The sequence below is a fragment of the Pezoporus wallicus genome, unplaced genomic scaffold, assembly GCF_028554395.1.
Source record: "Pezoporus wallicus isolate ANWC-B61680 ecotype Strahan unplaced genomic scaffold, APGP_CSIRO_Pwel_v1 scaffold_7383, whole genome shotgun sequence".
NCBI lineage: Eukaryota > Metazoa > Chordata > Aves > Psittaciformes > Psittacidae > Pezoporus > Pezoporus wallicus.
Window position 1 is genome coordinate 100,250 of NW_026636323.1, and position 25,858 is coordinate 126,107.

The window sequence follows — 25,858 nt, forward strand, 5'->3', positions numbered from 1 at the left end:
CTGTGTTTTGACTTTCAGCCTGGGAACAGAGCTGATAACAAGGATGTTTTGGTCTGGCCAAGGACTTTGTGAGCCTCATGCTCTGCCAGGGAGGAGGGGAAGCCGGGAGAAAGCAGAGACAGGACACCTGACCCAAACTGACCAAAGAGGTATTCCATACCACAGCACGTCATGCCCAGGATGTAACTGGGAGTTAGCCGGAAGGGCTGGGAGACTGCGGGGTTGGACGAGGTATTGGTCGGTGCTTGGTCAGGCTGGGGGGGCGAGTTATTGGTCAGCTGGTGCCGAGGTGTTGTATTCTCTTCCCTTGTTATTTCCTTTATCATTATTATCATTGGTGGTAGCAGTAGTGATCTGTGTTATACCTTAGTTACTAAACTGTTCTTATCTCAGCCCATGGGAGTTGTGTTCTTTTTGATTCTCCTCTCCATCCCTCTGGGAGTAGGGGGAGGGAAAGAAGGGGGGGAGTGAGTGAACAAGCTGGCTGACTGGTTTTAAACCATGACACTAATACAGACCTTAAGCCTGCAGGTTCTCTGAGCCAAACTGGTTTGAGCAATATATTTAGTCCCTGGAACCTTTTATTTATCTAGATAAAAATTTCTTGTAAGTCACTTTTCACTGTAATTGATGAAAAGTGGGGAAAGAGTTAACTATTTAAAAGGGATCAGAAAAGATTGTTTCATTTCTGAAAGCTCTTACAAATACCAAACCTGTAGCAGAATGTATTTGTGTGTTGACTGGTAGATAAAAATAAATGAACTGTAAATCAAGATAGATAGAGCAACTCTTCAACTATCTTCTCTTACTGACAAAGTTGTAAATTTGTTGCTTCCTTTGCTGCAAATGCAGGAATTTAATCAAAAGCAGAGATGAGACCACAGGTTGAGATGGGTATTTATTCCCAGCTATATGTTTCCCGTTACTAGTTTATGCTTGCAGATACAGAGACATTTAATATTAAATGCAGGCTGTTGAAAACCCATCAGCTTTGTTCAATAACTTGTCAAACTTCACAAGAGCAAAAAGCATTTTTCAGACTGCACAAAGTAGCAAAGGTAACTGCAACCACATATTTGATTTTGCTTTGTAGTTTACTACATGCTATTGTTGGGTTTTTTTTCCCCACTCTGCAGTGACATATGGGACTGTACACTCATCATAATATCAGCTGAGTCGTACCTATTCTCATCAGGACAGATTTGAGTAGAACCAAGTTGGATCCAACAGAATAGCATCACAAGAAGCCACAGTCAAAAAGCACCATAGCATTTTCAAGGTTTACTAAGTATTAGATCTTCTAGAACAAAAAGAGGACATAAAAAAACTCAACCAACCTGAGATCATGAGCTTGAGTTAACTTGAGAGCACTAGAACAGGCTTCCTGGAAAAGTGGCCAATATCCCAAGGCTGTCAGTATTTAAGAGGCATTTGGACAATGCCCTTAACAACATGCTCTAACTTCTGATCAGTCCTGAAGTGGTCAGACAGTTGAACTGGATGATCCCTGTAAGATACCTTCCAACTGAATTTTTTATTCTATTCTATACTACCCTATCCTATCCTATCCTAGCTAGAGTTGTAGGGATTCTCCACCATAGTAAACTCAAAAACAGATTAGATTCTCTGTTTCATAAAATATCTTTCATTTCTCTCTTTCTTTCCCCTTCTTGCTGTCACTCACACACCAAACAGATCTGGATAGGTTGGAGAGAAATGGGCAGAGAGGAATCTCATAAAGTCCAACAAGGGAAAATGCATAATCCTGCACCTGAGCAGAAATAACCTCAGGCACCAGTGCAAGCTGCGGCTGACCAACTGCAAAATAGCTCTGCAGAGAAGGACCTGGAAGTCCTGGTGGACACAAAATTGAACACCAGCCATCAGCACACTCTTGCTGCAAAGACCACGAGCATCCAGGGCTGTATTAGACGGAGCACTTCCAGTAGGCTGAGGGAGGTGATTCTTTCCACTGCTCAGCACTGGTGGTACACCTGGATTGCTGTGTCTGGTTCTGGGATCCCCAGCACAAGAGATGTGGAGCTACAGTAGTAAGCTCAGTGCAGGGTTACTATGATTAAGGGACTGGAGCATCTCTCCTACAAGCTGAGAGAGGTGGGCCTGTTTAATCTAGAGAAGACTCAGGAGGATCTCATCAGTATTTATAAATACTTCATGGGAGGGAGGAAGAAGAGGGAGACAGGGTCTTCTCAGTGCTGGCCAAAGACAGGAAAAGATGAAAGATGCAATAGACACAAACTGAAACACATGAAATTCCATCTAAACATAAGAAAACATTTCACTGTGAGGGTAGTCAAACACTGGCACAGGTTGCCCAGAGAGTCTGTGCAATGTCCATGCATTGATCTAAGCAACCTGCCTGCAGCTGACCCTGCTTTGGGCAGGAGGGCTGGACCAGGTGATCCTCAGAGGTCACCTATCCATGCTGTGGTCCTGTGATTCACATCAGTGCAAAAACTCAGTGGCTTCCAGCTCACTGCCTCCTACTGATGTGCTTTCTCATCTCTGCAGCTGAATAAACAATATGTTTATGAGGGAGTGATTTCTTCAATAACTTCTTACTAAAGAGCTGCTCTGTTCTTCCTCCTGCCTGCAGCTACATGCTTTTTTCCAGCTTTTCCACTGCCTTTTTGGGTTGTGGGTTCACATTTCACCATTGACTTTTGCCCTTAGCCACTTCTACTTTTACTAAGCCCTCTGACTGCAGCAGTGCCCTTAGCTTCAGTAATATATGATTTGTTGCAAAGTATACCTGGAAATCTATAGGAAGAAGAATACCAATAAAGCATGGGTAACAAAAGAACAGAAGGAATTTCCGGATCACACTGTCTATCCCTGTAGTACTCTGACAAGGCTGAATCCCCATGGAGCATCGTGCTCTGCTGTACTTGAGCTTTTTCCCTTCAGAGTCTTCTATTTTCAGTTAGATCACTAGGAAGACATCTGCATGGGAAAGTTATTTACATACTGTGTATACCTCCCATTCTTGTTGACGGGACAGTTTTTTGCTGCATCTGTTACAGTTGTCTAAGGAAACATTGTGAATGGCAGCCCAGCTGCTTCCCCAGCTGAATGACCTTCACATACCCACAGCCACTCGTATGCTCCAAAAGACAACGGCCCCACTCTGTGGTGTCAGCCAAAGATTACATGCCACAAATGGAGGCTGCAAAAGTAGCCTGAAGTCCTTTTTTCTTTTTTCTCCAAGAGACGTGAACTTACTCTCGCCTGTGTCTTTAGCACAACACAGAACAGCCCACAAGCTGCTTTACACTAAATGAACTATGTGATGCCAGCCAGCCTGATGTGTAAATGAGACCCACCTGCAATCACAGACCCACTCTCACACCACAGCTCCATAAAGCTTCTGGATCGGTCAGACCACCTGTAAGTGGAGTGGTCCAAACTGACCAAGAGGTTGTTCCAGGCTGGAGCTTGGCCAGCGACTCTTTAGTGATACCCAATGAAGGTGTTTTCAGAGCTCCTCCCAGCACTGTGCTTTGGAGATAAAAGCAGTATCAGCCACCTGGGTAATTCTTTCAAAGGCCATGTAAGCGTGTTGGTGTAATTGTGGTAATCACCACACAGGCAACAGCAAAGCAGGACCAGGTGAGATGATCTCTTTTTCACTTCTGTTTTCTTTGGTTTAGACCAGTGGGAACTGATCACCCACTGTAAGTCTGAAAATCCCAGCAGGAACCCTATCAGTATGTCTAGGATCTCCACAAACCTTTAGGAAACTGGACTGGGCCTCTTTGCATGGTTTAAGTTCACCTTCTGTTCCTTATCGACACACAATGGGTGCATGTGTTTTGGTGCCAAAAGATGCAGCTTTAATACAATTAACCTCTGTGAACAGCTTCAGTTAAAAATTAGGAGCAAAACAAGTTTAGGTTTGTTTAAGTATAATTTAATTATAATATTTTACAAACAAACTTCCAAAGTTTTCTTTGGAAAACTGATTTTTTTTCCAAAATATTTTTCTCTAAAGAATAATGAAAAAACCCTATTTGGTTGAATGATTTAAAATGGAACATTTTATTCCAGCTGTGCTGACAAATATTTTTGCCCATATATTTTTCTAGGTAAAATGTTCTACTCTTCAAAGGGGCATATAATTACTCTGTCCATGTATTTCTCTGCCTTATCCTCAGTACACAAATGTAGGTATCAGAATAATTTTGCCACATATATTTTCTTAAGAAGCTGCACTTGTAATACTACATACTGACTTGCTCATACAGGCCAGGGCCTGGAATATATTTACATCTCTTTTTTTGGTCATAAATTATTATTACTCTAGTAATACTATGAATAGTAAAGTATAAGATGGAGACTAAGCTGTTAGCTAATGAATTCTACTTTCACTGCCCCTTCAACACAGATCGGTTTGTCTTTTGTCTTACAATATTAGTTACAGTCCATAAATCATTTGCATGGCTGTATCTTGAGCCTGGGCTCAGCAGTTGCTGACAAGTAAGAAATAAATACAAAGGACATATTTATGTCAGAGGTTCCATGCAGAGGGCAAATCCTGCTCTGGTTCCCTGCATGCTGAGTTATCCCCATGACTGCGCTCTTTTTCCCAAACAAGTTCATCAGGATGCAGAACATGGAAGTAAACACAGAGGCTTGCAGATGATATTAAAATAAGACAAGCTGCAAACACCTGCCAGGACAAAAGAATAATACAAAGGCAACCAGTGAGAACAGAAGCATGGCAGGGAGAGAAACAAGATGCAGCCTGAAAAGCATGCAAATTAATGAGTATGAGGCACAAGTACACTGGAAAAGGACCACTGATGGTGGGAGAAACATGGGCAGGGGTGACAGAAGAGCATCTTCTGATGAGAGGGGTGGTGAATTGGGCACAAATAGGCACTACTGCAGTGCCTAGTGTGGAGCAGTGGCTTTCATGGGGAAGCATGGCTTCAAGCGCAGAGGGCACTAACGGTGTGAGCCGATAGGTACCTTCTCATCTGGAGATGTTGAGTTGGTGTTTCCCATCCTACCACCTGCCAGTACCCCAGCTGTCACACTACATAGCTACAGACTCAGAACATGTGAAACTAATTGTTCTTCAAAAACTGTTCTTTGCATGTTCAGAGAGGGCTTTTTGATGACAAATACCTCTATCCTCACAGAAACTTCACATGTTAATATAACATTGTTGGAAAGTCCATAGGACTCTTCCTAGTCTCTACAGTAAGAAGTCTGAAGAATAAGTAACATGATTTTGCAGTCATTTCTTCAAAACAAAGGCTGCTTCATTGTTGTCAGTTTCCATTCATGCTTTAAGAGGCTGGTTTTATTCAGAAAGTAACTTTGGGATGAACATGTCATTGTATCTCTCCAGGAATAGTTTCCCTTCATTAATTTTTTTATATTTGAGGAACTTGTAAAGACACAATTCCAGCTTACACCCCTATGTTATACTCATTAAGAGATGGCCAGATACAATTTCAGCCATCAGAATAAAAACAAGTGCCTGTGGGGAAAAAAGGTTAATGCCAATATCTGATCCCAACAGTGAGTTAAAGCCTGGACTAGATTTGTCCATTTTGTTAGACCCAGGTGATCCCAATTTCATGGTGTTTCTTAGAGGTGTGGAAGAAGCTTCCAGCCCTGCTGACACTGTGCTTTGCATTGGGTGAGGCAAACTCCTGTGTTCCCATCCTCACCCAGAATGGGTATCTAGCACCCAGGCTCCCTCCCACACTGCCACATTCTCCCACATCCTCTGCTTTTGCACAGGCTGGTGGCACAGGGCAGACCTGGTCCTTGCATAGATGCTCTAGAATGACCATGCCTGGGATCATGGCTTGGGCAAGTCCATGCTGCAGGTTTTGGTGTAACTCCAGTAACCTCCTAAATAAACTCAACCAATGCCATAGGTGTGTTTCCTACCTCCATGTGTTTCAAAACCGTAAAACCAATGAAATGCCCCTTCAGCAAATATTACACACCTTTGCCCAAGCTCCGTTCTCAGTTACCAACATGAAGGCAGCAAAGTTGTTCAACCAAGTACAAGAGAAACATCTCATCCTCTGATATTTCTTATAACTGAACCCACACCACACCTCTACCAGCTCAGCTGCTGTCTTCCAGTGGTTTCCTGTGGCACGTAGAGACAAATGTTTCTGAGTAGAAGACTGTCATCTCCTCTTTAATCTCTGTTTTCTTATCCAGAATGAAGAGATTTCTTCTGTTTTCCATATCATAAAATCTGCAACCTACATTAGCAGGTAGATAAACATGTTAATCCATTGATAAACACTTTAGCTGGCCTTAGTAGCTCAAGCTACATGTATGCATTGAAAAGAGATCCAGCAGCTATATGTAACAATCAACCCTGTTCCCTAGAAAATCTTCCAGGAAAAAAAAACTATTGGTAAACTTCATAGTATTAGAAAATATTGTAGCTCATGTTGAAGGTAAAGAAGATTGGACTGACAGATTTATAATTGCTTTGATCTACTGAGAATTCAGAACAAGGCAAGTTGTTTGACCAAAGGCGCTTTCTAGTGTCTAACTTATCAGTATTCATTAAGTGGAAATGCAGCCTGCTGCAATGAAGATACAGTAACTTGAACTTAAGCAAGATGAAAAGCAATTAGTTAGGCACTAGAGTCAGAGTGCCTCATTTGAAGTGGAAGAGAAGACCGCAAAGAAAAGCTTTGCATGATTTTGCATTACAAAAATACTGCATTACAATTGCATTACAAAAAAATACTGCATTACAATTTGCATTACAAAAATACACTGTGAGGGTGGTGAGGCACGGGAATGGGTTGCCCAAGGAAGTTGTGAATGCACCATCCCTGGCAGTGTTCAAGGCCAGGTTGGACAGAGACTTGGGTGACATGGTTTAGTGTGAGGTGTCCCTGCCCATGGCAGCGGGGTTGGAACTGGATGATCTTAAGGTCCTTTCCAACCCTAACTGTTCTATGATTCTGTGATTGTAATTTTGTAATATAAGGGTGGTTACAGAAAGTGTAAAGAACAAGACTGGCTGATAAATGCCTTTGCCCAGCTTGGGTCCTCCTGCTTTATGCCCTCTGGATTTGTTCAAAAAGTCAGAACTCTGCTGTTGCTCTCTCCCATGCCCTAGTCTGTCTGAGTAGATGCCCTCTTTAAGTAACCTTTCTGGGATAGTCTTCTATCTTCCAGTTTTTGTGTTTGTTTCCCCAGAGATAGATCTCAGCAGAGGAAAAAGCTAAAAGCAAAAACCAAAGAAGTTTGAATAAGAATAGACTTGATACATAAATAAATAGATATACAAATATGTACATACAGAATAAGAAAAGGGAGTTGGAAAAGGTGTGTAGGTAGAGAGATAAAAGAAGTGCAAATTCAGTTGAAATTCTATCCTCTGAAGTCAAGAAATGGATGCAGAAAGACAAGAGGGGGAAAATAGAATAAAATACTGCTTTTGTAACAAACCACCCATCAGCCACTTACTATTTACAACTAGAAACCCACCGTGCAAAATAGTAACTGAAAGGGTAATTAGGAAAACAGATATGATTAAGTGTTTGGGAGCATGTGTTCAGCTCCTCCAGGAAATGCACCAGAGAGAATGGAGAAAAGGAGTCATCCCTGCAGACAAGAAATAGTGGGCAGGTGAACTCTGCCTTCAGTAATGCTGTGACCCATGAGCTTTGAGTGGGGTTGGGCAAGTCGGGATCTACTACCCATCGCTTTCCCCCTCTACCCCCTCCAGCCAGCCTCAGGGATGTCCTGGCAGCTTTGGGTGTCGTGGCCACTGCCTCCCCTCTCCCCAGCAGCCAACACACTGAAGGAGCTGGTGTGAGATGATAGCGTGAATGTCTGCATGCTAACTAGTTATAAATGCCTCAGGATGGCTTAACAGTCACCTAAAGCAGCTATCTGGCCTATCTCTTCTCTGAAAAAAAACATGATTCAATATCCTTTTATATTTTTGCTGTTCGGTTGTTTGTTTGTTTTTTTTTAAGCTAAGACATTAAAAAGTACCTTGGAAAAGCAGAACGCACTTTTATCTAAAGATACTGACTTCTGTGAAACTGGAATTTTCTAATCCTACTAATAGTTTGACAGTGGCAAAGGGAATAAAGACATAAAAGTAGAATGAGAGCAAGGCAGAGTACAGAAGTGAAGGACTGACTTTGCCATACATCATTTCAGAGCATCTGAGGATTTACAGTTGATTTAATCTCTTCTTTTTTCAAAATTAAAATTGTAAATAAATATTGTTAGAAGCAACCCAGCTGTTTCCCCGACCCCTCATCAGAGTTGTGTTAGCCCACACAGTTATGTCTGCACAAGAGGATGACACAGGGTTGTGTCTACTCCCGAGCCTATAAGCCTATATAACCTAGTCTAGAGCAGCAGACCTCCTCTTGTCCATCTAGCTCAGAGCATCATCACAAAAAGGTCATAACCATCCATATCTATCCCTGCAGGCACATGCTTTCAACCCTATTTCTGTTGCAGTGGTAAATACATCAGCCAATAAATTATAGGCACATACTACAGAGACTGTGGAAACACCACCCCTGGAGATACTCAAAACTCACCTGGGGAAGGCCCTGGGCAGCCTGCTCCAGCTTTGAAGTTTCCTTGCTGTGAGTGGGGAGTTGGACTAAATGAGATCTATAGCTCCCTTCAAATTTAATATTTCTACAATTCCATGATATAAGAAGTTAATCTGAGACCAACACTGAATAAGGAGAGAAGAAATTAATGTAGAAATACAAAGCTTGTCCATTGTTATTGGCTGTAACCCAGCATTTACACTAAGTAATAACTAGTTTGGTGTAAATCATAATACAGATCCCATTATGATTTCAGTAGTTTCTGTGGTTGTCCTTGATATTCTCATTTCATAATGCTTCAAAAGTCCTACTGAAAGCAGAAGCCATGCTAGTTCATACACATCTTCTATGGCAAAGTGACGATTCCAAGTCTGTGAAGGCAACCACCATCATTCCTGGAGGCCTGAAAACCACTGGCCCTAAAGTAACTCCAAGCCTTCAGTGCAGAAGTGGATTTTTGATGTGACAGTACTCTGGTTCCTGAGGTGGAAAAGCAACCCAGCCTGCCATAGCCTACCACTTTGCCTGTTCTCCTTTCCAAAAGGGGTTTTGCAGAAGTATTAATGCAGCAGTTTGTGTTTCTGCATATTGCAGCTGAGAGAGGCAGGAAAAGAGTAACACTGTGAGCCTGACTTCAAATAACATTTTTTCCCGTTAAATTATTAGCTTTCAGTGCCTTCATTACCTTTGTAACTTGTATTATAGTAGTTCTCGGTGACTGATGCCATACTGTGATGGGCATCCTGAAACATAAAGATGGGGCTCAGCAGATCCCCACATCACCCTCAAAAAAAAGATTTTCGCTTAAGTTATGTTCATATCTCAAATCCATTTAAAATCTGTCAATAGCAACTGTGCCTTTCAGTCATTATTTTCATTGGAAATTCCTAAAACTTAAAATTTCTATGCTTAAAACAATGCAGGAACTTGGGAAGTATGGTAGGAAGCACTGGATTCAGCAAAAAGAGATGAAATACTTGTTATGTTCCTGAAACAAATAATGTGCAGGCAGTGGGCAATGATTCGAGTGGTATTTAACCTGCAAGCAGCAAAACCTGCAGCAGAGCCCTGTGCAGATATATTCTATCTTATTCCATCTCTGTTCACTGAAAATTACAGGTTACACTTTACTGTAATGAGCTTCCTGCATTTCTGGTAAAACTGTTTGGATTAAATAACATTATAAATTGAAATGTTTTATTACAAGATTTCTTAAGCAAGCACTCTTCTCAAATAAGATTGTTTTGAACTACATTTAAAAGTGTTTCAGATATCTTTGATTTTAAAAGAACTACCTAACGCATGTCTGTACAGATGAAACAATTTTGTTTAACCTAAAAGCAGATATTTTATTTTCTTCATCTTTTTTTCAAAACCAAGCTTGTGTTTTTATGAAGAAAATTTACTTCAGATTGACCTGTGATGAATTTTTTCAATTATTGTATTAATTGGGGAAGAAAAAAAAAAAAACAACCAACCAAAAAATCAGTTATTTATAAAACCTTAATCTAATTTTCTTTCATGACTTGATCCTAATGCATTTTTGCACATAGACCTCTTGTTGACCTCCATGGAAGATACGCATCTAAAGGGAATGCAGAACCAGACTCAGCAGACAAAATTAGTGTTTTTCTAATTGCTTTAATTGGTGTTTAATTTTTCCGCTGCTTAGATCCCAAGTTACTGACTTTTAATGGAAAAAAGCAATGTATGCTGCAATGAGAATGTAATCAGATAAGGAAAATGGCTAACATTATATTAGAGCCGCAGAAACAGCACAACTGGTAAATGTGAATGTTTTCTTTTGAGTTACAAATACCACCAATTGCCACTTCAGCTAATTTGTATTCAGAAAACCACATCCCTGAAAATGTGTAAAACATCTGCTTTGAGAAACTGAGTGTCAATAACTAAACATGCATCATTATACAGAGACCTCTGGAGCTGTAAGGAGGAAGACTACATCATCTCCATTAAGGACAGTGATTTGCAGATTGTCCACAGGATGGGTCTAATCACGTTATTCATTAATTCAGCCTACTGGGGGGGGGGGGGTCAGGGGCGGGAGAGAAGCAAGTCAAAATCATCAGCATGACAGAAAGAAAACATGTTTTTTTCCATGACAATGACTTTAGCTGGTTTGATTGTATGCAGGTACTTCAGCAATCCACATTTTGCCTATTTTCTTTAGTTTTTCTAAGGTTACTGCTTGTTGTATGTCCATGGCACTTTACGCTAAGCAACCTGATACCCTCCGGTGCAGTAACTAGGTGTGACTTCCCCTCCCTCTGATTTACTGAAACCAGAAAACCTTCGCAATAAAACCTCCAGTGAAACAGTAGGGTAACAACATCGTTGAAGGATACGTGCCTATCCCCTCTCAAGTGTGCTTTTCCCAATGCCCTTTACTGAATATTACCAACCCTGTTTAGCATGCAGCACAGGCCTTCTGCTGAATAATAGGTAACATCTGCTTTAGCTCAGAAGGGTAGAGAGCAAGTAGTTCTTGCAGGCAGGCTCCACTCATCTTGGTTGTCTGTAGCAAATTTTAAGTGGAGCTGGTGTATAACAAAAATCACAGCTGACAGGACGTATTCTTAGCCACATGCCTCTCATATGGATATCAATATACAGCATCTCCAAGCATCTCCAAAGTCCTAGTAAATTCAGTGAGACTATCTGTTGAGCATATAACGTGAAAAGTCTCTCAAGTTAAATAGGGAAGTATGCTTGCTAGGTAAGATAAGGACCAGTTACTTTCAGTGCCCAAAGTCGGTGCTGCCACAATTCTAAGCCCTTGTATGAAAATGCTCTTATCACTGCTACGTGTTCTCTCACCATTTACTGGTACCATTTAATTTCTCCAGTTCTACACTAATCATTACTAAATATAGCTAGATTTACAAGGTGGCAGCTGCAAAGAAAAATACTCAGCCCTGAGTATATACAGGGCAGTTTTCCTATATAAAGGCACCATGAAGGATATATGATTAAATGTGGGATTCACAGAAACTGGCAGACTACTCTGTCTGGAAGTGGAGATGGAGAGTTCTCCCCATCCCTGACCTAAGTGTTGGAAAACCTGTGCTAGCATATAGGGAAGCAACTGGTTTCTCTCTTGATTTACACCTACGAACTCAGAGCTAGAGAGAGGCTTTTTCCCTTAGACACCAAAACTGGCTCCAACCTTTCCTTCAAAGGGTGAAAAAGTTGCCCACTGTGCTATGAGGCCTGGTGTCTGGTGTCAGCAAAGCTAGCAGCCAGGAGAAGGAATTGCCAGGCAAATACAGCTCAGCACTTTGAGCTTCATGATAGAGACACTGACTTGATCTACTGAGCGTCCCATAGGCATTAATGTCAACACATGCCGGCTTGCATAGTACAGGAAGACTTCAGGGAGTGAATTTGCCTAGGTCTAGCAAGCCCACAATAAACCCAGATGTGCCTTAAAACTTGCCAAAACCTTGTTAAAATTTCACAGGCAAACTCAAAAGGACCATCCAAAATTCATGACCTCGTACATGAAGGCACAAAAAAAAAAAAGTAAAATCTGAAAACAGAATTTGGGAAAAAGTAATGCATTTTTTCATCTTTTCATATTTTTTTTTCTCTTGAAATGCGGAAAACAAATCAGTTCAGTTGGACACTGAGGAAAGAACTCTTAGCCTAAAGAAATACAATCTGGCAATACAGCAGTAAGCATAAACAGGATTTTGCAATGAAAAACTTTGTTACTTCCATTAATAATAATTTGGTGCTATATCAGACGCATCTTCACAGAAGTTTTACAACATAATCCTAGTAAAGTACAGGATGATGAAATGATTAACAGATCATAGTTGAAGTATTGGAATATGCTTACCGTACATTAACACTTGAGAGAAAATGTCTTGGTTCCTTCAGAGCATTAAGGCTTTTTGAGAGTTTTCTAGTGGCCAGATCTGAAATACAAGAGCTAAAGAAATCCTGTCAGTGATTTCTATGAAACATCTGCCTCCATAATCTAAAAGTAAAAAACTGAGTAATTTGTATCTCTGGGCTAAAGTCCAGTGAAGAAATTATTAAGTAATCACTTCAAAAGCAATTTCCTTTAGTACAGGATGTCCTTGAATTTTAATAGGTCATAAGTACACAGTAGCAAGGGTTTTGTTTCATGGTATGGTTTTCCTTCTCTGAAATTAAATCATTGCCAAATATACTCAAATGCACATTAATAGACTTATTTGTAATTTAAATTAATTTCTAAAAGCCAGGCTTTATGGAATAGGATAACCTCAGAGAAAATTCTTTCTTTCTCTTAAAACAGTACTGGTGTTATTCTAGAATATGCATTTTGAAAACATTCTTTTCTAAGTTATTTCAGATACTTTCTATTTTGTTTTCATAAAACCCCCATCTGCATAATTAGACCTCTGCACCACTGCAATGTGGTTTCCTGGAAGTCCCCAAAGATTTATGCTTTTGCAGGACTGAATTACAATATTTTAATTAGCAAATCAACCTTATTATTTAGGGATTATTTTGCTCCCCTGCAAAATCCAGTAGTAAAATCTGGATTAAAAGCATTACAAAAAAACAGTTTCAGTGCAGGTTTTTGGACTCTTTCACAAAACTATGGACCAAAAGAAGCCTCCCAGTGATGATTTTCAGATGTATGAAACACAGATTTTTCTGACATCCTGCAAATGTTTGTTGACAATGCCAAATGAGTTCATTTTGTTTCTCTCACTCTCAAACATCTGTATATCTGTGTACTTGCACATATGCCACCAAACTCCTCCATCCTCCCAGTCACTTTTGTCATTCTCTGAATGCATCAGTCACTTCTGGGAAGATGCTCAGCATCCCACACAGTGTTGCAGCTCCTGTCACCCCACAGGCATGGAGAGCGTTCGCTGCTTTGCAAGGGTGTGACTTTACATAAACAACCCCAAATTTGCCATATAATGTGGCCACCTCATATTTAATTTTTTTTTTTCCTCATCACACTAAACCTTGTTGCCTTGGTTTCATGCTCCTACTGCGAGTTGGTGCCTCAGCTGGGCTTTCCACATGCTGTCTTACCTTCTTCTAGTTTGAACTTCATTTTGTTTTGTTCTTCCCATGTTTTTCACAAATCACTGCTATTTATTTGCCTGTGGTGCTGTAAGACCACAAAGAGATATTGTCAGGGGCCTTCTCTGTGTTGCACTCAATATTTGAAGTGTTTCAAATTAAGTAGAATTGGAGGAATAAGTACAGTTACCAGTGGTGTAGCCCATGGATATACAAGGTACAGAGAAACCATTGTCCCTATCCTCCAAAGCATTGGGATGAGTCTGAAATCAATTAGCACCACTGAAAGCCTGGCAGAGGTAAGCTGTGCATGATGTAATCAGGAAACCAAATCCTGGTCCCCTCCATTAACCCCAAAGCCATCCTTTCCTTTTGCATTTTACATCAGTTCTTCACCTCCACTGTGCTCACCTTGCCTCTTTGCCTTTGGGATTTCTTTTAATACTCTGTTTATTCCTTCATCCAGATCATTAGATAAGATGCCAAATAAGCCTGAATGTAACACTAGCAGTAAGCCACCTGTTGTGGTTTAAACCCAGCCACACAGCTTGTTCACTCACTCCCCCCCTTCTTTCCCTCCCCCTGCTCCCAGAGGGATGGGGAGGAGAATCAAGAGTGCAACTCCCACGGGTTGAGGTGAGAACAGTCCAGTAACTAAGGTATAACAAACCACTACTGCTACCACCAATAATAATAATGATAAGGGAAATAACAAGGGAAGAGAATACAACACCTCGGCGCCAGCCGACCAATAACTCGCCCCCCCGCCCGACCAAGCACCGACTGATACCTAATCCAACCCCACAGTCATAGCCCCTCAGGGTAACTCTCAGTTACATCCTGGGTATGACCTGCTGTGGTATGGAACACCTCTTTGGCTACCTTGGGTCAGGTGTCCTGTCTCTGCTTCCTCCCAGCTTCCCCTCCTCCCTGGCAGAGCATGAGACTCAGAAAGTCCTTAGGCAGACCAAACATTTGAGCAGTAACTAAAAACATCGCTGTTATCAGCACCGTTCCCAGGCTGAAAGTCAAAAACACAGTGCTGCACCAGCTACCAAGAAGGAGAAAAATGACTGCTACTGCTGAATCCAGGACACCACCAAGCACCAACTTGATGCATTAACATTTGTCATTACCCTTTATTTATAATTCAGGGAGTTTTCATCCCAAAGTACCTATCAAGACAATTATGAGAGTAATATTTCATAGGAAAGCCTGGTGCATTACTAAAACAATTATATTGGTGTAAATTGTCAGAGCTATCGATAGAATCTGGCATGTTGGAATATCTGCTGCTGTTACCTCCTCTCTTTTCTTCTCCCCAGTTTGCCTGTTTGAGGCAGAGTCAAGGTCTAGGAGCAACAGAGGAGCTTGGGCAGTGCATGCGTGGAGCCATGAGATGCTGTGGAGAAGATACAGTTGAGAGACTTACAGGCTCTTCAGTGGATGGGGAAAGTCTACAGTATTGTCCCTCGTGGCTCCTGCTTTCCTTTCACAGATCCCTAGGCTTTTCCTCCCTCAGCATTTTCTCCTTTGCATGATGAAGGATGTGAGCTTAGCCTCATCCAAATGTAACTGCCAGAATCATTCCTCCCTTCCAGAGAAATCTAACTACATTTGATTTCCTCTTGTTCACATAAGCAGGACATGAGCTGCCTTCTGAGGTCAACTCCACCAAGTAACACAATCCCTGTAAGAGACTTCCTCTTCAAGAAGGGTACATGGAGTGCCAGTGATTTGAAGATTTGAACCTGCTCCTGGTTCAAATCTTAGACAACCACTGGCAGTCTCTTGCAAACTGTACTTTTTCTGCCTTTTCTCAGTAGCAGCTGGTCTTTGGCTGGGAAACACATCCAGCTCCAGGCCCACCACTGAAGGTACTTGAGATTGATGGCTTCTCCCAGGCACCATCTCACCTTTCTTGCACTCCACAGGAACTGGCAATGTGGCTGCTCCCAATTAAACCCTGCATTGGCTGCATAAATACCACAATCCCCGTGTGCCCTGAATCCACCGACTTTTTTTATGTTTATATTTTCCAGGACTCCATGTCTGGTTTAGCAATTAACAGGTCTTTTATTAGATCTCCTTTGTTTCCTAAATGCTCTCCTTTTTCTTTCTCATTACAGACATTACCTTTTTAGAGCCAGATAAAACTCTTTTTGTGTGAATTTAGTCTCCTCATTAATTTCTGGATGTTTTCCTTTCAGGCAGCCTTGTACAAGCAAGAAGAATCCTTCATTAAAATGTGTTATATTTCTCGTTTTCATTCCTTTGAGCACTTCCAATTATATTTATACTGGCTTCTATTCAAACCTTTTCCTTAAAAGCCTTAGCCAATTATCTTTCTATTTTGTTCTGTTGTTGTAGGTTTTCATAAATCTCAGTTCTTCTGTACAGCTCATTAACCTAGACCCAAAGGTGAGGATGGTGGGAAAGAAGTAAAATAGAAAGCATTCCTGAGATCCTGGCAGTAAGCATGAAATTAAACACTTCAGAGAAGGAGCAGCACCTTCTGGTATGGATTGCTTAGCAGTACTACAGATAGCATTACTCCTGGCTACTGAAAGCACTAAGCTTCCCAGCTAGTGGCATGCAGCCTCTGAGCATGACAGTATCAGAGCGTAATACACACCTCAACTTTTATTTAGAGGGAATAATTGCTGAAATTGCTATTAAACAGCTAAAAAAAAGTGTGTAAATCACAGAGGGGCCTTATTTTCTGCAAAATCACAAACTCAGTTAATCTCATCACTTCCAAGGTGTTAGACTTGTTTGCTACAGTAAATTCTGTCCTACCTAAGTTGACAGTGAAAATAAATACCTCAAGGTATTCCATCATCTGAGAGACATGGGCCTTATCACAAGATGCCCTGCCCTGTGAGGTAGCAGAGTACAGCCGTATCGTGTTCTATTTTCCTTAGGTTTAAACATGAAGATTTTGACAGACTACTACCTAAAATAAGGAGTGTCTGAGTCTTCCTAAAGGAAAAGTTAACAGGGTCTTAGATACCACATTTCAAGCCTCACTGCATTATTCAGGGGGCAGAAAAAAAGCTTTAGTTTTCTTTTAAAGGACTCAAAGTTGTGTTTTCAGATAGGTGGCTCATCACTTCTTCATCTCAGTAGTCAACTACAGTATCTTCTGTGGTGACTTGCAAAGCTACTTCTTAAAAGAAATAGATAATTTTAAATTGAAGCAGATCTATGAAATAGTAATAAAAGCAAAATCTTCTTGAAAGGACTTTTGGAATATTGAGACCCAGCTTGGGTGTCAGTGTGGATCTGAGGTATAAATATATCTACATAAATGGAAAAGAAATGTGGGAAGGTCATTGAACTTAGAGAAGTGTTGGGTATACTGCACAAACTGAGAGACTTTGTGAAAGCATTATTTTTGCAGTCTGTTTCCCTGCCCATCCATTTCAGAAAGCAATAGTTTCTCATGATGTTGAAGGTCTCTCCTGCTGCAATCAGCCTGCAAAGCCATCACATCCCATCTGCTGAGTCACTACTAGGCAAGTCACCAGCTTTCAGGAGTCACAGTTAGACTTGCCACGAGATATACTAGACCAGGATATCTTTGCAATGTGATTCAATGGAGATATCCTTGCCTCTGCTTTTTGTTCACAAGCACCACCCCTGAAACAGACTTTCGGATATGTTTTATCATACTTGCAGCCCAACTGAAATTGCAGCAGTGCACAGGGTAATCCTTGCCCAAAGTATGCCCAACCTAAACACAACAATGGGGGAAAAAGCTAGCTATTTTTCTCCTTTACAGATAACTGATTAGGTTGTTCAAGTGGAATGTTAAACACCTTTTCCAAAGTCATATTAGAGGTGCATGGCAAATCTGGGAATGGACCTCAGTATCATGGATCCTCAGCCAGGGTCACACCTAGAAGACTCTCCCTCTTTGAATGTTCAGTTAGAGGGTAGACATGCTCTAGACATGACAGAAGTAAATACACACAGTGGAGCTATTTATCTAAACATAAATACTCTTGCATATGATCAGCTAAGTATCTCTTCAGGCTTCATCAGTAGCACTAACCACATTTGGAGCAGCTAGAATGGTTACCAAAGTAGTGGAACATTTTTATTACATACCTACATGTAGAGATCCTTCACCTGCAAGCTGAATCCCACTTTAATTATCTATAACGTAGATATCCACTTCTGAGGCAGCTAATCCAGACTCCTGGAAATTTAATAGAGGGAAACAGGGGTTAATGGAACAAAACCTTCCAAGATTTGAAGTACGTGAGTTTTCAGATATCTGTTTTCTGATGTGTTGTTTCATGAATTAGAACTGATTTTTGGCAGTAGAGGGAGACTAGACTGATCAGCTCAGGTGTTGCCACTGTAGAGGTTTACCCTAGGGCATATGATTTCCTTTGCTCTATGAAGACCTTGCCTGCAAAATGATCACAGACAACACATAATGCACTGGCTTTGTATTTCCCTTTTCTGAACACAGCAAGCGCTTCCAAATAGACATCAAAGACTTCTCTTCTTGCACAACAGCTGAAAATATTAGTGTAGACAAAGTCTGAGATTTATTTTTTTTTAAATCCATTCATTCTACAGCTTCTCTATCAATGGATGATGGAGCAAGTTTTATTCACTTATACAAACTGGAAATTAGGCAGTAGCTGATTTGAAAATAACAAGCCTCTTCAGAAAAGCAGTGTTCCCTTGTGTTACTGTCCACTGCCCGAATAGTGTAGCATGGGAAAACTATCCAGCTCATAATTTAAACCAAATAAGGACTGAAGCAGTTCATTGATTTGTTAATGACACATAACTCACCTGCAGAACATTTGGGATCTGTATCAGTAGTACAATGAAAAAACACATTTCCTGCAGGCAATAAAGGCCCCTCCACAAGCCCCCTTATGAATACCCTGGGTGTGGATGCCCACTTGTTGCACCCTATACCATCATGTCACCCACTGAGCACAAGCTTCATGAGGTGTCCCATGGGGATGATACTCTGTTTGAAGTATGTGGAGGATGCAGTGATGGCAGGGCACCTTCTGGCAGTGTCAAACCAGATGTGACTACTGCTGGTTACCCTTCAACGTGTCTCTCCCCCTCTCCCCCAGTTTTCACACTTCTTTCATACTTCTTTTCAGGCTGACTCCTCTTTTTTTTTCAAAGCTCTCTTTGAAGCTCCCCAGGTACTGTTTAATCCATGATGGTCTCTCTTCCCCTTCAACACCAACAGCTGGGGGTTGATGATCACCACCATCTTTAAAGTGATCGGTTAACATTAACAAATGCCCTCCAGACAGTTTTGTGTATTCAACAAGGGTTGCCAAGCACCTCCACAGTTATTTTAAGTGTTGTGAATATTCATCTCTTCCTTGGTTATTTTTTTTATTGTTTAATGTAGTTTACGGTTTCATTTGGTACCTTTGTGGATGCTGAAAGTTATGCACTCGTTTCTTGTTTAAGTAAAATTATTGGCATTGCCACTGCATTAAAGGTTGCATATTATTGCTTCTGATAATTATAGAAGGAAAACCAACTGTGGAAAAAGCAGTGGACATCCTCATGCCACTATAGAAATCCATGGTTTACCTGTATCATGAAAACTGTGCAGCACTGCTCCTTTCATTGCCAAAAGGTTTCAGTAGGGCAGAAAGAAGACAGAAGGATATTCAAAGGTATGAAATTGCATTTATCCAATGTAGGTAAAAAATCTCTGGGCTGAAAAAGAGAAAGTGTATAAAATCATTGTTCACGGACAGAATGTATGGGGATAAACTGCTAATTCTTTTATGCAGTGCAAGGATGAGGGAGCAGCAAATAAAGTTAGTAGGAGCCAGACAAAAGACAAAGCAGAGAAGTTGGTCCCTCATGCAAAGGGTAGTTGACAAAACATGTGGATGCTGAAACTTTAAATGTTTAAAATTTCTAAATAAAAAAAAAAACAGCATCTGGCTCAGGAGTTCTGTGGCCTGAAAATGGTTGGCAGTTGAGAGGAATATCAGAAGAAATTGTATCAGTTGTCTTGATTTTATGTTCTTCCCTAGGTACTTACTTAGGGCTACTGCTGGAGATACTAGACACAAAGGACTTCTGGTCTGATGCAGTTTGTATATCACTTTCATTTATGTTCTAGGGAGGATTCAGACACTGTTGGGTGGAAGAAGAGAAGTAGGATTATGAAATAGTGGATATTTCAACATGATAACCCAGCCAGAACTGGGGTGCAGAGAAGCATACAATTAATTCTATGTTTATAATTTAAAATACATGTCTACAAAGAGTCTGAATGCATCCTCCCACTTCTCTACCACAAAGCATAGCACAGCACAGTTTACTGGAAATGTGAAATAAAAGCAGGTTCACCTTTCTAAAACTAAACAGACTTAATAGCGTAATTAATTTTTGGTACCACTTAAGCTCTGGGAATGAAACCTGACACCAAAAAATACAAAAATTAAGAAAGAAGGACTGCCTTTCAGGATATAAGTTTAGATTGGATATAAGGAGGAAGCTCTTTACTGTGAGGGTGGTGAGGCACTGGAATGGGTTGCCCAAGGAGGTTGTGAATGCTCCATCCCTGGCAGTGTTCAAGGCCAGGTTGGACAGAGACTTGGGTGACATGGTTTAGTGTGAGGTGTCCCTGCCCATGGCAGGGGTTGGAGCTAGATGATCTTAAGGTCCTTTCCAACCCTAACTATTCTATGATTCTGATTCTATGTATTCTGCAGCTTTAAGTATAGAGCTGGTGTAAAAATAATAGGCAATGATAATTTAAAAATTTATAACAAGCAGTGCAGTAATTGTTTTCTGGGAATGCTGTAAAATTGGCAGCATAGGGTTCCAGGTGTGTTATTATAAGGACTTGTTTCTACAAGGAGATTATTTTACACAGAGCTGGGATATGCTCAGCATTGCAAATTAGATCCTCTCTTCAGCTATATCCTCCTGCAGTTAAATTATTGCTTTTCTGCAGCAGAATCTTTTTCCAAAGTAAATTTTCATCATTCAGAACAGATATCCCAGAGGTATGTGGGCTGTAGGTGGGCCCTACCCATGACAGAATTCTCCCTAGGGCCTATTTTGGAATATATGTAACAAAAGATTAGGCTGAAGCTACTCAAATTCTGGGACTTTGTGAACAAGCACAAAACATTCATGACCTTAGCTGACAGAGATGATTTTCAATATTCATATTATAAATCCACTTGAGCTTAGTGCAATATTTAGGGGAAAATAAGGATTATCTAATAAAAATGCTTGTGTATGAAAATCATACTTTCACAGTGTGATTTTATGGAACTACCAGTAGCAAATGTTCATGTTAACTGTATTTTTTGGAGTGTGATACAGCTGTATTTTCTGCTTTCTGACCCCAGCAACATTTCATTCAACATCACTCTCCAATATGGAAAAAAACGTAAACAAATTATATTTACTGCTGTTCCCAACAGGATGGCATCCCTGTAGGATGTCTTCTGCAGGGGCTGTAGTACAGGAAGGGCCCAAGGACTGTGCTAAAGGAAGACCCTTTCTGCAATGTAACTGCAAAAGAGGAACGTTCTAGAAGATACTTTCAGCTCTCCTGTTGCTGCCCCAAAAGGAGTGTTCCAATTCTTTAGTGGTCTCTGATGACAGTATAGGAAATCCACATTGACTTTACTCTTTCAGGAAACCCAGATACATCCCAGCTAACTTCAGACACCCAGACAGAGCACTTACATTCCTAGTAAATCAGAACAGCAACTGATCAGCAGTCTGTTCATTCATCCAAGCTATAGATGGTTTCATTTTGCTGTTCTGCCTGAGCTGTAAGAAGTAACTGAACTGAAGCATGTAATTTGCAGGATAAGTGTGAAGGAGGTTAGGGTAGTATATAAACAAGATAAACTTGCTTTCTCCCCCTGCTTTGGAGAAGAGTACTTGCTGGCACTTAATTTTGGGTTTTATCTGGGAAGGATATGAAAAATGAATCATGGAATCATTGAATCGCAGAATCACAGAATGGTTTGGGTTGGAAGGGACCTTAAAGCTCATCCAGTTCCAACCCCCTGCCATGGACAAGGGCACCTTCCACTAGACCAGGTTGCTTAAAGCCCCATCCAGCCTGGCCTTGAACACTGCCAGGGATGGGGCAGACACAACTTCTGTGGGCAAATTATTCTCTGTATCCTCAGCGATAATGTCACCTGAAGTGACAATGTTTATTGGCTCATGAGAAATTGTCTAGTATGTGACTTCTTAGAAAGGGGGGAACTTGTTTGTAAATTATCACAGCATCACTTTTCGTTCTAACATCAAACTTCCATATGTTTTCTATTACTTTAAGTTGAAATGACCCTGTAAGCCTAGTAACAATGACTGAATTGTACCCATGGTTGAGTTGATGACAGACTGAAAATTATAAGGTTATATGTATTTATAAAGAAATGAAGCAACAGGATTAAGAGTGAAACAAGGCTCTTGCACAATAAAATGTAACACTGGACAACTGCAGCTTAATTTTACAGTGTTGTTTGAAAATGAAAACTGACACAAAATGACATACTGGGATTCCATGTTTGTTATATCTTCGTTACTTTCAGATCCAACACATTCCCTTTATCAATGAGAGATGTGCTCAGTCAGCCCTAGAAATTCTGCCTGCCTTCTAAAACTCAGATTAGCTTCTCTTCTCATTATGTCTGCTTCAATGCCTATAGAAAGTTGAGTTGTGAATTCACTCAAGAGTCATCAGCCCTAAGATCTTCCAGCTGTGCTTTTCTAAAATTTGTGCACATCTCCATGACCTCACGTTTGATGATTACCATATTGAGAATACCCTTGAGTGATTCAACACATTCAGTTTTAATGGCATTATGTATACAAGGTGCTTGCAGAACTGAAACACAAAACAGTACTTCTGTCACAAAATAGGCAGATATGACTGTACACACACAGGGAAGGGATCTATTGGTTAAGAAGACGAAATTTTTACATATCCATTTTCCAGGGTACAACTACACTAAAATTATCCTTGACAATACATCAGACTAATGTACTCTGATGTGTTCTGTAAAATTAGAGCAGCAGCACTTTGCTGTTAAATCCTTAGTGAGTGGTTAATTATGGAATTAGGGACATTATAGCAAGAAACTGTCCATTCTCCTGGTAGTGCAAGTAGAGCCTCAAGGGCTTTCAAAAAAAAAAAGGATTTGTGGGTTAATGAATTATACATTTAAAAAAAAAATAAAATAAACTACTAAGGTTTCTCTGTATTAAAAGATGGCAGATCTTTTATAGAAAGTGACATACTCTGTTCAAAGAATCAGTATGTGTATACCTGCTAAGCTGATTTGTTTGCTGTGACCTGCTTCATTAAATGCCAGCTATTTTGTTCTGTGTGATGGTAGTCACAAGCCATGCACAGTCATTTTAGCTCCTTCACAGACTGCTAAGGGCTGTTTTTTTAACTCAAGAATGAGTTTTCTTCCAAGAAAGCACAAAAAGTGAGCAACACTTTAGTCATTGTAAGTCTGGAAATAACGCAAATTGAATGTTCCTTTTTTGTTGGATGCTCTCAATCCAGGAAGCAGTGTTTATTCCATCTTCCTTAGTTAATAAATTTCTTTCTAAATGGAGAAGCATTTAGTTTTGCCATCTAAGTCCCTGAGGGTTTTGTTAAGGGGTAATCATTTCTGAAAATACACGGACAGTTAAGGTAAATTCTATATTGACTCACTGGGAACCAAAACTGAGATCTATCTGGAGCACTGAATGGTTGAAACACTAATCAGATGGCTTTGCAGCCTGGCAGACTGTAGGTTCATAGTTCCTTAGTCTACCTTCATTAGATTTTAAACCCTATGCTAACTTTACAAAAGGACATCAAATAAATATAAAATATTGAGGGGGACATGGTGACGCAGAATTTAACAAAATGCCAGTTCAATGTACTACACTACATCTAAAGGCCCAAGCTATTTTGGGATTGACACTTGTCAGGCAGGCATCTGTAGTCCTGCTCCATTCAGTTTTCATTGCTTTTTAATGCCTCTTTGTGCAAAAAGTTTGGATAAGACAAAAAAGTCAGTATGTATACCTTGAAATTCTTTAGCCCAAACTATCTCCTGTCATGGGTTTCATGCTGACTTATCACAGCTAAGAGCAAAACAAGATCCTGACAAAGAACATTCTGTCCTTCAGTGATGGAACAGGTACTAGAGGCCTACTGATAAGCCCTATTTCATTAAATCAATTTCAGAAAAAAAAAAGTAATAAAAGTTTCAGTACACAGTGGTCATGAATACTCATGACAGCCTCCCATTTTTATTTAAAAAGACCATTCAAAACAGGCACCACAGTATTTATCCCATTCAAATTACAGAGCTGGATACCAAAGTTCTCTGATTTTCATCCAAATATTCCTAGGATATCATCAACCAAAATTAAATCCAGACTCACTCTTACCTTCTTATCATATCAGAATAAATTAGCACTTTAAAATATTAATAATTTACAAAGGAGACTACATGGGCAAAGTGATTAAAGCAATACAACTCCTTTATTGGAATTAATTTCCTGAAGGCAGCTCTGCATCCTTGGCCTTTTAATGTCCCTTTCAGAGGTTTTCTGAGCTAAATACTGATACCATTACTCAGTATTTCTACAGTCAGAAAGGATTTAGTGGGTTTTCCTCAAAAGAACTTCACAAGTCAAACACTGCTCTCCCTAACGTTCTCCCTTCCCCGCAGCCTGAGCCTCATTCTCCCAGTTTAGTTAGTGGACTGGGACAAGATATGAACAGAGGTGTATCTTTCTGAATTTGTATTAAGCTTGATCTAGTTCCTTATCATATTCATGGCATATCCTCACAAACAGCCCTGCCAGCACCACTGTGAGGGAACTGCCTGGCAGTGCGTAGGGAAGGGATGGGGAAGTACCTTGAGGCATCATTGAACCACAGCCTCGGACACATGCCCTTTGCCCAGACAGGTCTTTAATTAACAGCTTTGACTGCTGTTTCTGTAAGTTATGATGATATATGCAAACAACTCAATGAATTGACTACTGGGTCATGTAAAAGTAAGTTGGCTGTATTACTGACTTAAGAGTACAAGCTAGTTAGAAACTACTGCAAGTAGTCTACAGTTTGTCAGCCTCATTGAAAGCAGTTACCAGTGCTCCTCAGACAAAAACCAGACTCCTCTATCCAACAAATATTTTTGATGCCAAATACAGCATTATTAACTACTGCATACTGAAAGAATCAAGATTTAGTATTTCTGTTTAATTCTGGTAGATAGAAGTAGCTGTAGTACTTGGAAAACAGCTCTTCCATTAGCATCACTTTAATGTCAACATCAAAATCTGGATGTGAAATTAAATACAACTGCCAAGTACATCTAACATTTTGCTGCTGCTGAAATGGGGAGTTTTGGCTTCTTTCGTGTGCAGGACCCATGTAAGGGTCTCATTTCCAGGGGTATGGTTGTCTGTGCTCCTGGTCAGCTTTGATACCAGACAGCTGACTAGCCTTGAAGAGAAAGTGAGAAAGTGATGCAAAGTGCCTCTTTGGAGACAACTGCCCTTTGCTTGGGTGAAGCTTTTAAGGTGATGCTCTTGGCCTTGGTCCTTCCCAGAGTTCCACTACAGCCATGCCTGTGCCTGGCAATGCATCTCACTGAAATGGCCATGGTCTAAGGACTTAACTGCTTGGCTTCATCTCAGGCTCTGCATGACACCATGGACTTGTCCAGTAATCTGGGCTCTTGGCTGAATGCAGCAACCATCACAGGGTCTGTTAAGCTCACCTCCCTCAGGTACTGTGGGACAGGGCTATGGGGTCTCTTCCCTGTAGTCATCCTGGCTCCTCTTCCCTTGTGGCACAGCCACATTGCTGCTCCCTGTCCCACTAAGGACTCACTGCTCTGGCATTAAGCAATTCATCATTTTGTCAGGCCAATTCTCTGCAAAGCATTGTTGTTACAGCATATTATTATCACAGAATATCACATAACATTGATGACACAACCCATAAAGTTAATGGCTGCACATGTGCATAACCTGGCTTTCCTCTGATGTTCCAAGAAACAGGATGATATCTGCGGTAGCATTAGATGCACTGCTGGTGTTAGGACAGCTCAAACCTGAGCTGCTTCTGCCACAGATGATGTCAAGGACCCTTTTAGGAAGGGTCCTGCAGCAAATCCAACAGCCCAGCATATCCA